Below are 18,218 nucleotides of genomic sequence, written 5' to 3' on the forward strand. Positions count from 1 at the left end.
GTCAGTCAGCTGGTCTGTAGGAGAAAGAGAGAAAGTATTAGAGCACAGCACCAACCCCTGGTTCGGCAGGTAATCATATGTACTCAAACCCATAAACTATCTTCCATGCACACGCGCATAACGATATGTAGTGTCATATCTTAAACATAAAACACATCTACAGAATGGCATGTATGATTAGTAATTATCTATTAAATTTAAGAAAAGTTGAAAAGTAAAACAGTGAACCTGGCTACTGTTAATATATCAGTTCCAGTTCCACTGTGAGTGGCTTAAACTTTTGCATACAATTCAAAATGAGATCCTGCAAATGCACAGTAGCTTTATCACACTAGCTAAAAATATTGAAACTAATGGGGGTGTCAGACTTTTTTTCCTTGAGTGCAGCGGTGGCTCCAGGCATCTTCTCCTTCAAATTTCTTTAACAAGAAGACAGTTTTTGCTTATAGTAAAATATCTGTTTTATACTATTTATCCATTCAAACAGATTTGAATTTGTGATTGGTAATTTAGTGAAAAGTCAAGCAAAATTCATAATGGTTGTTAATTTGTAATTTAGAAGTAGATTATCAGATTATTAAAAAGTGTAGAAAGCATTTGTGGGTTATTGACCTAAAAATGGAAGTAAGAACACAAACAGCCAAGAACAATTAGGTAAAATTTTGAATGGGATGTAATAAGGGGGAAATCTGTATTCATTCCAGAAAACACTATATTTCACTACTTAATCTGTTTTACCATGTCCATTAAAGCAAAATAACGGTAAATCTGAGAAAACAGGGCTTGACCTAATCAGGAATTTATCGAACCACGATCTACTTTTTCTGGCATGCTTGAGTGTGAATAGCAGCCGGGAGCTGTTTATTTAAATAGAATTCTAAACCTAATTTAATAATATGGACTAAATAAAAGTAATCTATAATATAGAATTGTATAATGAATAGAGAAAATAATCTTAAAAGCTTTACTACTTTTAAATAGTGTAAATGCATATCTTATTTCATTTATAACAGATTTTTGTACACAGATGAAGTATAATCTTTGTGAATGGCAAAGGCAAGGTTACTGCAATTTTTCTTGATGTCAAGACATCTATTTGGACTAACTATAAAATCCTCCCTGCGTGGAGTTTGCATGTTCTCCCTGTGTCTGTGTGGGTTTCCTCTGGGTACTCCGGTTTCGTCCCACAGTCCAAAGACATGCAGGTTAGGTGCATTGGCGATTCTAAATTGTCCCTAGTGTGTGCGTGTGTGTGTGTGTGCGCCCTGCGGTGGGCTGGCGCCCTGCCTGGGGTTTGTTTTCTGCCTTGCGCCCTGTGTTGGCTGGGATTGGCTCCAGCTGACCCCCATGACCCTGTAGTTAGGATATAGTGGGCTGGATAATGGATGGATGGATAAAATGTAAAAAACAAAAGCCCTTCCATCAGAAAATTCGCCAGTCATTGAATTCCTTGATGTGAAACAACTATAACAAGTCCAACAATTCTTCCATTCATTGAATTTACCAATTTTTTGTAGGTTCTGTTTCTTAATTTTTAGATCCCTCCAAACTGCTTTTTCTCATTATCCATATTTTTGATGTTTTGTCAGTGGTGATCTATTTTGGTTTTGTTTTCAATGGCTACAGCCATCATAACATCAGAACTGTGATCCATCACGTGACTTTTATTTTAGACTAGCTGACGCCCGCCGTAGCATACGCCATTGTAAGAATAGGAACGGAAAAAGGTGAGAAAAGATTTCAGAACTCAAGAAGAACTAAATACTTCTTGAAAGACACTGTGTGCATGTAGAATTTCCGGGCAAGCAGGATTACATGTGAAAAATAAATCAGGCTTTCCGAATTTACATACTATGGCCATGGCATCCTGATAGTTTTGTTGCATGTATCTTGGACTTCCTGGAAATGTGGACGGTAATATTATTATTTTGCCTACACGTACGTTATTTTCAGCGTTTGCTTGCAGTGCGTCTGATAGTCCTTTGTATTGATCCACGTGCAGATCTTGTTGATGTAATCTGAGATAGTTGAGACGTGCGCCCTCTGTTTTAACATACTCATCTACGACGTACTGTTGGAATAGTTTGCCGCTGGAGTGCAAAATACTAAATGTATTCCTCATTGCTAATCTGTACACGTAAAATTGGCATTGAGTAAACCTTATTCGCTTGGCGTTTCTTTTATCGGGAACATGTTGTAAATCTTTGTGCCAGCCAATGTCTCCATAAGGGAATAAAAATGGGCAATAAAAGTGGGTAAACCATAGGATCACAATTCATATTGAACGTGGAAATCTGTTTACAGGAGTTGCTTATGGGATAGATGCAAATGTCCCTTTCAGCAGGCGTTTAGCCATCTTCTCGAAAAATCGCTGCAACATCGGTGTGACATGTCGGGGCATTGTATTGTCGTAAATCCTACCTAGGGTTTTCCTTGAAAACCATTCATACAGATGCTGATGGATTGGACTGAGCGATTTCATGCATGTGTTTGTATGATTTAGCGAGGGGGTTGATGGTTCTGAGCATGCAATCTAGCTGGAGAAGTACATTTTCGCTGCATGCAGAGTTTGCTTTATTTTGTAAGCGTACTTCAGTAGATTGTGCTGTGTCAAAAACATACAACTGTCCATATCCTGGAGAGGTAGAAGTGTTAGCGTATAGTGGAGAGATTTAGTGATAAATTTGCCCGTGTATTTTAAAACAGTATGGTCTGTGGCCAAGAGGTTGAGTTATCTGTGCACCCATGGAAGCAAACGCTAGAGAAGAGTTGTATTCTCGAATGTGTTCACGATAATTTTTAGCTTCTGATGTTTGCTGTGTAAGAAGCTGTTGCAAAGACACAGGTGGCTCCCGCAAAGGTGGTAAAGCTACTTTACCGTTGTGGCAGCACCTCGAGTACTTGTTGGATGTATTGCGCTCAGCAGGCCAATATAGTGCATGACATGGAAGAGGACGAATAGGAATCGAGAAATGCTGTGTAGGCTGCGTGTGGGCGGGACCGGTTTTGAAGTGGAAGCAGGATGAACCAGAAGAGAAATATATATAATAGATGTTGCCGTGCTACTCTCAAGATCCTAACATTGGATGAGCTTTCTATGTTTCTATTCTCTTTCTCTCTTCAGAATGTGCTTTTAAGAAGGATTTAGTGTTAGGATGTTCTTGCTTTGTTTTCTCAACTTCAGTTTGAGCTTTTGTGTACTAAGCTTTTTGTTGATTGGTCCTTTCAGTCTTTCTCCCCTGTTTTGAACTCTTCCTCATCTCTAGATAAGATTTTTGCCAATAGCGACTTGGTGCTTTAATTTTCCAGTAATTCAATAATACCTGAGTTCACTGTCTCCCTCAAAGTGCCTGTAACATTATTTGGCAGTGCTGAAAAATAGACACTGTTACAAGCACACCTGAATAAGCAGGACGTTTTCATAATGTGCTGCATGAGGCAAATTCTAAGTATTCCTCTCCATGGTCATATTGAAAATGAAACCATATGGACAAAGCAGGCTTCTATATATAAGTCCAAAAGCTCCCTGCAGTGCTTTAGCCACGTTTGCCATGTGGATCCACATCATTTTCCATACTAATTTCTCTGGGAATCCTGACCACAACAATGGAAGATCATTAGAAACGTACCAAGGAAATCCTGGGCAAAACATTCAGAAGAAGACAAAATGCCCACTCAGCCTCAGCAATGCAAAAGAAGCAGCCATCAATAGGCCACATTTGCAAATGATTGTATACAATATGGCTACACATACAAGCACATCTATAGGATGAGAAAGAAAAGAGAAAAAAGACATTATCACCTCTTTATAGAAATATTATAGCTCTGATGTACCATGAGACCACTTGGTGATATCATTTCGGTTATAAACAACTGTTATTTTGCTAAAAAGATACATTTTGATTTGGTATACTTTATTAATCCCTGAGGGGAAATTGTCTTTTTGCATGAACTTTGGGGAAAATACCAATACATTGAGAAGTTAGTAATGAGTTAACAAAATAACAATGTAGAAGGTATATAAAAGATAAGGAGATGTGTTTCTCTATAATGAAAGAAAATTGGAAAAAAATATTCTTGTTAAACAGAATTATTTAATCTAATCGGTATTATGTTTAGAAGAAAAAAAAACAACTTTTATTCTTTAGAGGTCGTTATTCCTAAGCTCCCCATGATATACACTGTACAGTATATGTATTGACTTTTTTATTGGAATGATGCTGTCTTTGTAAAGTTACAGTATTCAATTCCAGTACACCACTACTTGTTAGCAGAGTTGCACCTCATTTTGAAATTACCCTGCAGAGCCTATTTATAGAGAAATATATTGATTACTTTGTTGCTGCAGAATTTTTATTTCTTAGGCACAAAACCAAATGCTGTTGTACCACTGTTGGCACTGAACTTAATTTACCTCAATAATATGGAAAAATAATAACATCTCCTATAATTGGAAATGCAATATGCCTGCAGCTTTTACCTTATAGCAATTAAATATTACTACTCAGATTGTACTTAAATTAGTTCTGTTAAAAGAAATGAACTATGCCCATTTATTGCACCAATAAACCTGTAGCACTAATAATGAGTGTTCTCTGTACTGCACATAATAAGAACGAAAATATTTTCAATGAAATATGAATTGTTAGAAATAATTTTATTGCATAAATGTCATTGCCTATATAGTCCTTACTAGTTCATACAATAATAAAGCACTTTCATTATCCCTGTTTTCTTTAATTTTTAGATTACTGTGGAAATTATTAGAGATATTTAGCATGACTGCTTAGATTTCATTATTTATATTTTCTGATTTTTCTTTAAGCAAGTAGTTATTTATATTTAAAAAGACAAACAAAGTACACTCAGTACAGTAACACAGATATAATCAAGAAGAAAATAATAATTACAAAGATGCTTAAAAGAGCAGTTACATTTGAGAACAGTAGTAATTTGTATAATTTAATTTAAAATGCAATTTCTAAAGATTATCCTGTCTGAATAATTATTCAGTATATTGTGAGACTTAGCCTGCTTGGCTTGGCACAAGACAGGGTCAGGAATCTACCGGGCCAGAGACATTGAGAAGCTCACAATAGCAAACCTACAAGTTGTGTCCTAGAAATAGACATTTTACTGGAAAACTTTGGAAGATGTGTGGGAAATCTGTGTATACTCCTCAAGGATGGCGACTTGAGGAAAAGTGGCTGTACCTGGTATGGGTGGAACCTTGCTCTCCTTTATAGTAAGAGGCCAGATACTTTTCATAGACAAAACCAGATAGACTGTATGGCAGGCACTTGCAGCGATTGTGTATTCATACCTTACATAAAAATACATAAAAGTTTCAAAATAGTGGAGTCCGTGGCATTGTTAAAAACAAATTTTACTAAAAATAAAAAAATACAATAAACAGATATGAAAAACGACCATGAATGACAAAAAGAGCTAATTTAGGATCCTGTAGGGGCAGAAGACTATCTGGTCGGCAATCAGTGCTAGGCACCAACCAACACTTGACATGGCACCAATGCTCTACAGGGCATATACAGACTTCAAACCTCACTCTCACCAGACCAGTCTGAAATGGCTAAAACAGTAAGTCTAACCTGTTTGCCAATGGTGTCATGTTTAAGCCAGGGTTTCAACCCTAACCCAACCTTTACCACTGGGTATGACATCATTTTGCAACTTTACTGACTGACATTTCAACAGTACAATGTGGTTGTTCTTTTTTTGAAAGAACAAAAATTTGAAGGGTGTTTTAGTTCGGAGTAATTTAATTTTTTTAATTAACAGTAACCTTCATTATGCTGTTCCAAACTATATATTAAAAAAGGATTACAGGATTAGGAAAGCCTATTTGGTGAAATTTTACTTTAGAAGCAGCTATTTGTGTATATGCAGGTTGTTGTAAACAGGTCAAATTAAGATTAAAATTTGGAGTAACCATTATATTGTATTAAAACTAATAATAATTAGTTACACTCACATTTCAATACATTTTAATACGTTTATAATGGCAGGTTTACAATTGAACACAGATTGGATTCACTTGAAAAGAATAAAAGTTGTGTCAAAATGAATTTATGATCTTAAAACTCTACTACTAAATGGGCTGAATTAAATGACATAAAATATTTCACCTGTAAACAATTTTAAATATGTATAGATGTAGTGTATTTACTCAAATTTCAAATCTTCGGTTTTCATTAAAATATTTTTATAACCCAAAAGACTTGATAGAATGAGGATAATTTTTCAAAATAGATGGCAGTATCTATGGACTCAATTGTTATTTCTGAATTAAAATATATATATATATATATATATATATATATATATATATATATATATATATATATATATATATATATATATATATATATTTATATATATATATTTAAAAATAAGATTGAAATAGAGTAATCTAATTGTAAACAGAACCTATTCCCCTAGTGTAGTTAAAATGTAACTTCACATCTTGTGATCTTCTTTTTTCTTTAATTATTATTATTATTATTGTGTATATTATGTTATCTGTCTGTTTTTATGATTTTTGTTTATGTATTGTTTATGCATTTTCTTTTTTGTGTCAGTGTGTTTAGTTATGTGCCCTGTCCCTTTACAGAGAGTTTCAGGGGGCGGGTCCACAGTGGCATTCAGCTGGAGGACCGCCTTCTACCTGTTTATTTCAGGGTGATGGTTAGGCCTTCCAGATCAGCCTTGTGTGTTGTAGTGGAAGCATTGTCTTAGTGAGTACTTTTTAATTTTTTTTTTTATCTTTCTGATTCTGTTTATTGTGTTTTTTGTACCTCAGTTGTGGACTGGTTCCGTTTGCTTTGGGTTGCTTTTTAAATAAACCCATGTTTCACCTATTTTTTGCCTCTTCTCAACTTTTTGTTGTTTTATGATAAAAAAAATCCACATTTTTAAAGAACCAGAGTTTTTACAGTTTCTCGTTCTCTGTATTAATTTGTGGCTTGTGAAGATTTTTAAGGATTCTTTTAATAGTGGGCTTTTATCTGTGCTAGTATAGTCTGAATTTTACTTATAGTTTGGGGAAATAAACATCTTAATTTTGAGGCCTCAGTTTAGCCAGGGGCCAGATTGTGGTGTTTTGGTGGCAGAAATCAAAGAATCTGGTATGTAGAAGAAAACCCATGCTGTTAATGTACAAAGTACCTGTAAATATAATTCTGAGCCAAGTCTTTAGACTTGTGAATAAACATTAGTAACCACTGCACCATCCTGTCATCCATCTTCTTATATAATATGCTACTGTGGCTGTCCGTTTGTCTGTCCAGGATTTTAAATCACCTGTAGCTTGCAAACCGTTTGATCTATTAACCTGAAATTTGGTACACATATACTATGTGACATCTACTATCCGCTTTTGGGGTGATTATTGACCTCAAAGGTTATTCCTCTTTTTATTTTATTGTAGAATCAACTCTTGGCAGCGGCCAAAAGGGCGGCTATGCAGCGCATGCATACGGGCGCCATTCTCATCCCTACCATCTTCGCCATCACTTCCCCTACCTCTTCATATCTTAAGTCATTCTTGAGGCAGATTGAAGACTTAAGCGTCAGTGACAAATTAAGGAAAACTTACACTGACTTAGTTAGTTTTTACACTACAAGGCACCGACGAAAGAAAAGAAGAAGTGGGCCACTAGGTTGGAGAAAAGAAGTGCTGCTCAGGAATCTGCAAAGCACATCAACCTCTGAGCAAACGAATGCTAAACGTACAGAGAAAGTGTATGAAAACTAGAAATGCTCAAGTCAAGTGTATTCACTGCACGTTATCGTGCGGTATGCCGTTACTGGTAACTCTGTATTACACAGATTAATATGGGCCAGTTGCCTGTAGGTTTCATATTTATTTTTAATTTTTTTTCTGGGAAGGATAGGTTTTCCCTTAAAAAGATTTACCCTGTAATAATTTTATTTATGATCAGGAATCTTTTCGGTTAAGTGTTTTAATTGTATGTGGTGAATGTTGTTAATTATGTTTGTGCTAATATTTAAAGATATAGCAACACCATTTTGTTTTAAATTGAACATCACCATTTTGGCACCTGGTTGCTAGGCGATTGCCAGGGTCAGACACCCCATGAAAATTATGCCCCCATATTAATTCCACAATGACATAAATAGCATTTGAATGAAGCTTTCATTATCTCTCTCTCTCATGTTTATTTTCTGGTTTTGATCCCACTTTGTTTTCTCTTTTGAGATACAAGTTTGCCTTTCTTTTTGGTTTAATCAAATCTCTTGTCTTCCTGGTTTCGATTCTTGCCTGCCTATTGACTTCTCTTCCCAGTTAGCCGCTTTAACCTGTCTGCTCGTATTTTCCATATGACAGAACACTAGGTAATTCTCAGTTTGCCCTAGGTAAAAAAAACTTAGAAGGATGAATGGTTTTGTTTTGGATTTTTTTTTAATGATTTTTAGAAGTTAATGCAAGCTGGCTACACACTAGATTAAGGTTGGCCCTAACCATTGTGGGGCCCTAGATAAAAACCTTGCCTAGTACAATGCAAACACTGTGATACTGTGATATTTTCACATTTCTTCAAGATAGTCCACCTTTGAGGTGCAGCTGAAAGAACCAATAAAGCTTTTGCAGATTTCCAAAGAAGGCAATGGCACTTGAGTGTCTGGCCACCTCTGCTGCCACTAAATTTATGTTGTGGACCGCATATGGCACAAAAAAGCTTGGGGATTTTTTTTCAGCATTCTGGCCTGCATGCCTTTGTGCTTCCCCTTCATGTTGGTACCATTGTCATATGATGTTCCTGTGTAATCTTCAAAAGAATTACTTATTTCTGTGGTAGGCCTTATCACAGGATCGTTTTCAGTAAAATGACTAATTGTAGCTTAACCTTTTATTTATATTTAGTTATTGAAAGTGTACTTACCTGCTGCTTGGAGTTGTGCCATGGGAGGAAGTACTGCTGGTGGTTTAGAATTGGGTGTGAGATGGCCGCTTTGAATCCTTGAGTGCCACCACGCTGGCAGGCTGGGGTTTGTTCATGTCTCTCGAGGGAAGGACGTCCATTTGGCCACATGTTTTGAGCAGAGTTACTGGCTGGTAAAAAGATGCATGTAAGCAGATCATGCAGAGTAGTCTTAAAGGAGTTATATCCCAGAGAGAAAAAGAAAGTGGAAGTTCAGGAAGTTGCCTGAAGTTGGTAGAGGCATGTGTGGCATTGTTTGGATTATACCAGGCTATCATCGGTGATTGGCATGGTTAACCATGCCCAGAATATAAAACTGTGAGACTATCAGGGGCCATCTTTTGACTAGCGTTGGAGAGTTAGAAAGGTAGCTCAGCAATAAAGTAGTAATCCTTTAAAAAGCATTCCTATGCATATGTATAGTTTTTCAGAGAGTTTTCTCCTTGTGTTGTGGTGCTTGTGCCATTTTTTCACTTTTGATTTTTATTACTTTTCTTGTGGAAGAAGGAGAAAAAAGAATTGTTTGAATGCTTGTTTTTGTTATTTTTTTCAAAACCTTTTTATTTTGAACCAGTGTAAATACTGTACAAATTCGCCATGGCCTATTTTTTTCTTTGTAAATATTATCTGTCACTTCCTTGAACTGTGCAAATATTTGAGTTCATGTCATTGGAATTTGTGTTCTGGCACTATAATAAAGAATTGTTTTCTTTTTGAACATTTTCTTTCAAACTGTGCTTCCATTATTCCACCACTGGTCTGCTTGGGTACAGTAAGTATACCTCATGGTTTGAATGAATGCCATGGTGCCAGTGTACGGGGCATCACAAATTCCTCATGTCTGTCTAGGACAAAAGAAATGAAAGAGTGTCCTTTAATTCTGGGTTCTTTCTCCAGTATGATAATTCTTATAATAAGTGAAGTTTGCATTTCATGGCTAACATCAGGTGTGGCCTCCAAAATTACTGACTAATATTTGGACTGCTTGATGTTACTCACTATATTCTCTATCACCTTCTCACTTATGGAACTAATAAACTCATTCTGAAATATTTTTCCAAGGTAGCTTGTGTGGGTTCTGGTGCCACTCTCAACATGTTCCTTATGCTGTTTCACAGCAGGATCAGATTTTTGCAAGAAGTTCAACTTCTTTCAAAAAAATGTCATTTTTTGGCTGCTGTGAAGTGATTGTGGAGTTCCTCAAAGCAAGATATTGCTCTGCCGGAGACTGAAGGAGTGGGATCATCACAGTATTGTTTTCTCTCAGCCTCCAAGAGTGTCTTCTTTTGTTTCATGTTTTGCAGATGTTCATATAAAATAATGGTGATGCCTCTCTTTTTGGAAAAGTGAAAGTGCCCTTTACCTGAAATGATCCTCTCATAACCAAATCACATCTAATATTGTCAGACAGGACAGGAGGCCAATCAGTAAGATCAAGCAGTGGTACAATAAGATGTTGTCTTGCGTCAACTGATATGCTTGTCTTAGCAGCAGTGAGTGCTCGTATCTGGTTTTGGGGAAGAGGGTAACTGACTGGTACCCTTAAATGCTGGCATGGGGTGTGGAGGAGACGAGACAGAGGAACTATTAGCTTCCAATGGTCTCTCACAGGTTGGGGAGGAAAGTGACTGTGGAGAGACAGAGGATGGTGCTTGAAAATGTTTCAGTAGTGCACCTGAAAGGACAATAGATAGATAGATAGATACTTTATTAATCCCAAGGGGAAATTCACAATATTCAGATGTGATCTAAAATAATTCAATCCTGTTTACATAAATATATTAATAATGTGATAAATGTATTCAGTTATAAATTCTATAGCTTTCTTGCAACATAATGATTAGATTTTTTGACACTGTGTCAGTGACTTAAGCCGAATAAATAAATAATAAAACTAATATAATTAAGTCAGCACAAAGCTAAAGTACCTACATACAGTACATAGAATAATTAATATTTCATATAAAATTGCACAACCAGTAAAAGGTATGAAATGCAATGAACATGTATGTATCAGTAAAGCACAGTGTGCTGTATCAGGTATTCAACACATCAAAAAAGGTCATATTCGTTATCTTTCAAAGGCAGCCAGAAAGTGACTTTCTTTCTTTCTTTTTTTTAGTTGCATGAATGCCTTTCTCTTGATGCAAACAATGAGAATCGGAGTTATCAAACAGTGAATAGAAAAGCCTGCATTTTTTATATTTATTGATTTTATTTGAAGAAAATAACATTACATGCAATCAATTTTTTTTTAATGAGAAACAAGTATAAGCAGTCCTAGTCCTGGTTTGTTTCTCACATGTGTCCCTTGTGGAGGTTTCTGTTTCGTATTTTTAGTTAAATAATTTGCAGATTGTTTTTTTTTTCTTTGACATGAGACACTACATTTGATGTGGAGTATTCTGGGGTGTAGATCCCTTATGTCAATTACCTAACAAAATAATTTAATAGCAACTGCAAATAGATATTATTAAACTGACAGTACCATTCTAAGTTTATGTGCTTTATATTTTATCACAGAGTCTCCTTTCTGAAAGCACATGCCACTAACTGACAATCACGTGTCACACTTGAAAGATGCCACCCACTTGCCAACCCATACCGAAACCATAACATACCTAAAAAGTGCCACTATGGAAGAGTGAACTAATAAAAGATTTCCCATCTAAATGTAACAACTGATCATTCAGCACACCTGTGGCACCTTACTGCCAAAACAAAGCAAGTGGCGTACAAAAACAAAAGGGCAATGCAGCCAATGCTGGGCCAGCCAGGATTTCCTAAGTCACCTAAGTCACAGGTCAGCTATGATATAGATAGCTGCCAAAAAAAAAAAACCTTTTAGTGAATACTTTAAAAGCATTGTACACCAAGGTATTAACTTTTATTTTTATACTATGTCCAGCAAATACATTGTAAAGTAAGCAATAAATAGTTTAACTTTTAAAAGAAATTAAAATGAAAGTGAAAGAAATGAGATATTTGTGAAATACAAGGTGTAACAACATTACATATATAACAACAATGTGCACATTTCATACAAAAGGAAGAAAGGTACAAAGATAAATATAGTATATACTGCTTATATTTAAAGGGTTGGAAGGTAAAAGAGAAAAAAAGTTCCTTAGTGTCATTAAAAATATGCTTTGCCTCCTGAGAATCGCAATTATACCTTCTTAATTGAATTAAATGGATCCAAACATTATTAGATCTGCTAATAGCAATGTTAATTACATGTAAAGTCAATCAGGATAGACTTTTTTTTCCTATACCGCTGTGTACAATTCTACAACCACTGAAATAATTGTTCTGTGATGCTTTGCTGGTATGAACTATATACTTAATTAAACTCAAGAGACAAAACTTTTTATAAAGGTACACCGTAATTATAAATTTTCCTTTTAAAATCTGTATATAATGGAAATCAGTGTTTAGATGACAATAGCTATTTCTCACAATTCAGAATCAAAACGGTTTCTCAGTGGGATTACAGTACCTCCATTTTCATATGTTTGACTCTTACTGTACTTCCACTACAGAATAATGCATTTTGGGCTTACTTTTGAAGTGCAGAATATGCAGTGTTAAGATAAATGAGCACATTCTAAGTGTGCGATTTTTTTTTTGTTTTTTACAGCATTGCAGTGCCTGCAATTAAAAAAATAAAAAAATAGGTAAGTTAAAATAAATTAAAACATACAAACAAGTATAATATTGCAACACTTTGTATTTGATAAGGTACCACATATGAGGTAGGGATTCAAACTAAAAGAAGTGGGAATTCAGGGTGTAATGTGTAGATGGGTGCAAAATTGGCTAAAACACAGAAGGCACAGGGTTATTGTGCGTAGAACCTTACCTGAAATTAGTGATGTTAAGAATGGCGCCTCTTAAGGGTCAGTGCAAGGGCCACTACTAGTTTTATATATTATTATTTATATATATATATATTTTTTATTTATATACTATATTATATATATATATATATATATATATATATATATATATATATATATATATATATATATATATATATTGTCACGCTTGGGTCACAGAATTGCACAGAAACACACAGGAGATTGTAGAGACAGGAGCTTTATTCAGACACTTCAAAGAAACATATGTCTCTTTCAGAAGTAAAACAAGCTCCATGTGTAGACACAGGGGACAGTTCCATCTCTCAATTAAAAGAATAGAAAATCATCTTCCTCTTCATAGGGGCACGCCTCGGGAGCGGGACCCCCAACAGGTGCAGAGGATGTCTGGGGCAGAAGAGAGACAAGGCAATGAGATAAAAGGACAGGTGCTGTACAGGCTTTTAAATGTTTGAAGTGCTACACTTGAAGCAGATCACGCGTCACGGCAGCAGCCGCAATCCAGCAGCTAATGGAGCTAAGAGGAGGTAAAAAAGCTGTATCTGTTCTCATTGTATCAGCGTTTAAGAGGGGGTTTCGGAGGAGCGACCGCATCTTCTATATATACAGCTCAAAAAAAATAAAGGAACACTTTTTAATCAGAGTATAGCATCAAGTCACTGAAACTTCTGCGCTATTGATCTGGTCAGTTAAGTAGCAGAGAGGGTTGTTAATCAATTTCAGCTGTTTTGGTGTTAATGAAATTAACAACAGGTGCACTAGAGGGGCAACAATGAGACGACCCCCAAAACAGGAATGTTTGACAGGTGAAGGCCACTGACATTTTTCCCTCCTCATCTTTTCTGGCTGTTTTTTCACTAGTTTTGCATTTGGCTACGGTCAGTGTCACTACTGGTAGCATGAGGTGATACCTGGACCGTACAGAGGTTGCACAGGTAGTCCAGCTTCTCCAGGATGACACATCAATACGTGCCATTGCCGGAAGGTTTGCTGTGTCTCCCAGCACAGTCTCTAGGGCATGGATGAGATTCCAGGAGACAGGCAGTTATTCTAGGAGAGCTGGACAGGGCTGTAGAAGGTCCTTAACCCATCAGCAGGACCGATATCTGCTCCTTTGGGCAAGGAGGAACAGGATGAGCACTGCCAAAGCTCTACAAAATGACCTCCTTCAGGCCACTGGTGTGAACGTCTCTGACCAAACAATCAAAAACAGTCTTCATGAGGGTGGCCTGAGGGCCCAACGTCCTCTAGTGGGCCGTGTGCTCACTGCCTGGAACCGTGGAGCTCTATTGCCATTTGCCATAGAATAACAGAATTGGCAGGTCCACCACTGGCGTCCTGTGCTTTTCACAGATGAAAGCAGGTTCACACTGAGCACATGTAACAGACGTGAAAGGGCCTGGAGAAGCTGTGGAGAACGTTATGCTGCCTGTAACATCGTTCAGCATGTCTGGTTTGGTGGTGGGTCAGTGATGGTCTGGGAAGGCATATCCATGGAGGGATGCATAGACATCTACAGGCTAGACAACTGCACCTTGACTGCCATTAGGTATCAGGATGAAATCCTTGGACCCATTGTCAGACCTTATGCTGGTGCAGTGGTTCCTGGGTTCCTCCTGGTGCATGAGATTGCTAGGCCTCATGTAGCGAGAGTATGCAGGCAGTTCCTGGAGGATAAAGGAATTGATACCATTGACTGGCCCCCATGCTCGCCTGACCTAAATCCAATAGAAGACCTCTGGGACATTATGTTTCGGTTCATCCCATGCCACCAGGTTGCACCTCAGACTGTCCAGGAGTTCAGTGATGCCCTGGTCCAGATCTGGGAGGAGATCCCCCAGGACACCATCCGTCGTCTCATTAGGAGTGTTCCCTGACGTTGTCAGGCATGCATACAAGCACATGGGGCCCATACAAACTACTGAGTACGATTTTGAGTTGCTACAATGAAATTTCAACAAAATGGACTAGCCTGAAATCATTTTTTCGCTTTGATTTTCGGGGTGTCTTTGAATTCAGCCCTCTGTAGGTTGATAATTTTCATTTCCATCAAACAATGTGGCATCCTTTTGTTCCTAACACATTACCCAGACCATATCATTATAGATATCCAACAGGATTTTTTTTCCCATTCAGATCCATATATATATATATATATATATATATATATATATATATATATATGCTGTAAATGATTTACAATGGAATATAAATAATAAGCCAGAAGCTGGTTAAGTTTGCAGATGATACCACGCTAGGTGGACTGGCAGATACTCTAGAGTCGGTTAAATCATTACAGAGGGACTTGGACAGCATACAAGCTTGGGCAGATGTGTGGAAGATGAAATTTAATGTAAGTAAGTTTAAAGTGTTACAAGAAGGAAGCAAAATATTAGGTTTAAATACTCAATGGGAGAATGGAAAGTTGAAAATACATCTTATGAGAAAAATTTAGGAGTCATAGTGAACTTAATATTATCACCTGCCAGACAGTGTCCAGAAGCCATTAAGAAGACTAAAAATATGTTAGGTTGGAGTACTGTAGGTGGAGTACACATCAAACAAGGTTATGCTCAAGCTTTATAACGTAGTAGTTAGACCTCATCTGGAGTACTGTGCACAGTTTTGGTGTCAAGGCTACAAAAAAGACATAGAATAGCTAGAAAAAGTCCAGGGAAGAGCGACTAAGCTAGTTCCAAGACTACAGGAGATGAGTTATGAGGAAGGATTAAAAGAGCCGAGCCTTTTTAGTTTAAGCAAATGGAGATTAAGAGGTGACACCATGACTAAAGTGTTTAAAATTATGAAAGGAAGTAGCACAGTGGATTAAGACTGTTACTTCAAAATTAGTTCAATAAGTACACATGGACACAGTTGAAAACTTCACAAGTTTTTCTTTGCATGGAGACACATGGAATAAGTTGCCAAGTAGTGTGGCTGACAATAGGAATTTAGGGACCTTCAAAACTAGACTAGTTAATAGTAGTGGTTAGCTTTTGTGCTAAAGGACCAGTTCTTGTCCAGATTGTTCTAATATTCTAAAGACATTTTTTCATATTTTCACTAATTTTACCCGTTTCTTTCTGTAATGGAGAATCATATAAAAGTTCTTTCTTACATTGCAAACTCGGGCTAGTAAAGTAGCATTTTACTGCTGACAAATATACGTATTGTAACTTGATGTAAGCGAGCCTGGATATATGCATGAAGGTGCCCTGGAGTGAATAAATGGGTGCAGGTAATGGATTAATGAAAGGATATAAATAAATCAGAGATATCTTATACAGTAATACTAGCACAGCTTAGCATCTTTGTCAGAATGCAGAAAAGGAAGGGGTGACGTCAACATGGCAAAACCTATTTATTGCACTGTTGTTGATTCCACTATGCTATTTGTCAAATGTTACTTTCAATTTATTTCTATATACACTTATTATTACTTTCCCAAGTGCCTACTTTCCCTGGATTTGTATCAGAATTATCTTGTACTGCACTTTGTCATTTTGCTACTTTTACTTCTATTTTCATATCATTTGCAGAATTCCTTGTGATAACATGCACCTTGAATAGCGCCAAATAAAATAAAGATCATTTGAATTGTTGAACAGATTTTCATTTGTAACAGACCTTCGTGTATATGTATGTGCACTGACTGCTGACAATGTTTTCATGATATATTGAAATCTGTACAGAAAGGGCACTGTTATAAGGTTGTAGCCTGCATGGTATGAAAGGTTTAAATGAAATATACCTAATCACAAATCATTTTTACAGTCACTGTTGCATGAGCTCTTATACTCATGAGAAGCAGTCCCAAGATGTGTAGCACAAAGACATTAGAAAGCTGTGACCAGCTTAAAATTATTAGAAAGTCATGCAGACTTCCTTTTGGAAGAAACAGAGGATGCTAAATGCCAAACTACATTATCAAAAAAGCCATACCTATTTAACCTCCAAAAAGATGAAATGTACACTGCCTATCTGTGTCACTGATGAGGGTGAACAAGGCATAAATCTATTGTGTAGTATGGTCTCTTGAATGGGCCCCACATGTATAAGAAACAAAGGCAACTCAGATTCTTAATGTCTTCTTTTTTTATTTTATTTTTTTCTGTTGGCGAAGTGAATATTACCTTAATTGAAATGTCAGTTGTATTTATATTATGTGCAATTGTTTCTTGTGCTTTGTCCTCACTCTTTACAAATCTGTCAGTCACACCTCTTCCACTATCTTAATTTTGTTTATGTTTATATGGGGGCAACTTATTTATCTTAAGTATACACCCTGAGATAAACAATCCTGGAACAAGTGACAATTTTATCTATTTAAAAAATGTTTGTGAATGATCCTTAAGCTAGAACAGCAAGTACCTCACTTTACTGTTTGGAAACAAATAACCATGTTACTTGACTGATTATAGGAAATATTGTGAAAAAAGAAGTAGATCATTTATATATCTCTTGTGATAAGAAAGACACAGGTACATCAAAAAAAGGTTTGGGGCAGCCACCCATATATTATGCCCTGTCTGCAAAAGGTTACATTTTGATGAGTTGTGTTCAGGATGAAGTCCAAAACAGAACTGTTTTTGGTTTGACAAGATGGTGGCTTTAAAGGCCATGACAGGAAGTGATGTCATCTGGACATAAACTGGAAGTGACGTCCCCGGAACCGGACATAACGTCATCTATGGGGCTCGCACCTAGTGGGATTTCCCGGAGATAGTCTGCAAAGGACAGAGAGAGAAAGTTAGTGCAGCTCACCACCCCATGACCTGGTAGTACTATTATTTAGGCCCTCTAGCTGCCTCCCAATCGCATGTGTATGATATTCTCTTTAACTAAAAACCAATTTTTCTTATTTTGTTTGTTTGTTCTTATGCACAGCTTTGTTCAAGTGCAGCTTGTTCAAGTGCAACAGCTTTGTTAAACATAGAATTTGGCACAGAAGGTGGTGGGGACAGCAGTGAGTGGCAAGAAATAGTACAGTGTGGTCTATCAACAAAAAAGCAATATGCACAGATAACTCTTTGTCTCACTGTCCATGTTTTCATAACTCATAACTTATTGTAGGGAAAATAAGAAATAGTTGTAAAAAAATTTAGGGTCCCAACCAGGAAAAAACTCTATTTAATAAAGATGCTTCAAGACCGCAGAGATGTCTCAATAGGGAATAGTGCTGTCTTTGAGTTGTGTCCTTCAGTGCTGCACTTGGTCTACTGATGATGACTCCCTGAGATATCTTCTTGCCAATCCAAGGATGCTCAAAAGAAAATCCCTGAAATTATGATGAAAACATGCAAACTGTGCACAGACAATGACTAAGTACAGGAATTAATTCTTGCGTGGTATTCATATTTTTGTTACTAAGCTGGTA

This window comes from Erpetoichthys calabaricus, chromosome 4 (assembly GCF_900747795.2).
Source record: "Erpetoichthys calabaricus chromosome 4, fErpCal1.3, whole genome shotgun sequence".
In the NCBI taxonomy this organism is placed as follows: domain Eukaryota; kingdom Metazoa; phylum Chordata; class Cladistia; order Polypteriformes; family Polypteridae; genus Erpetoichthys; species Erpetoichthys calabaricus.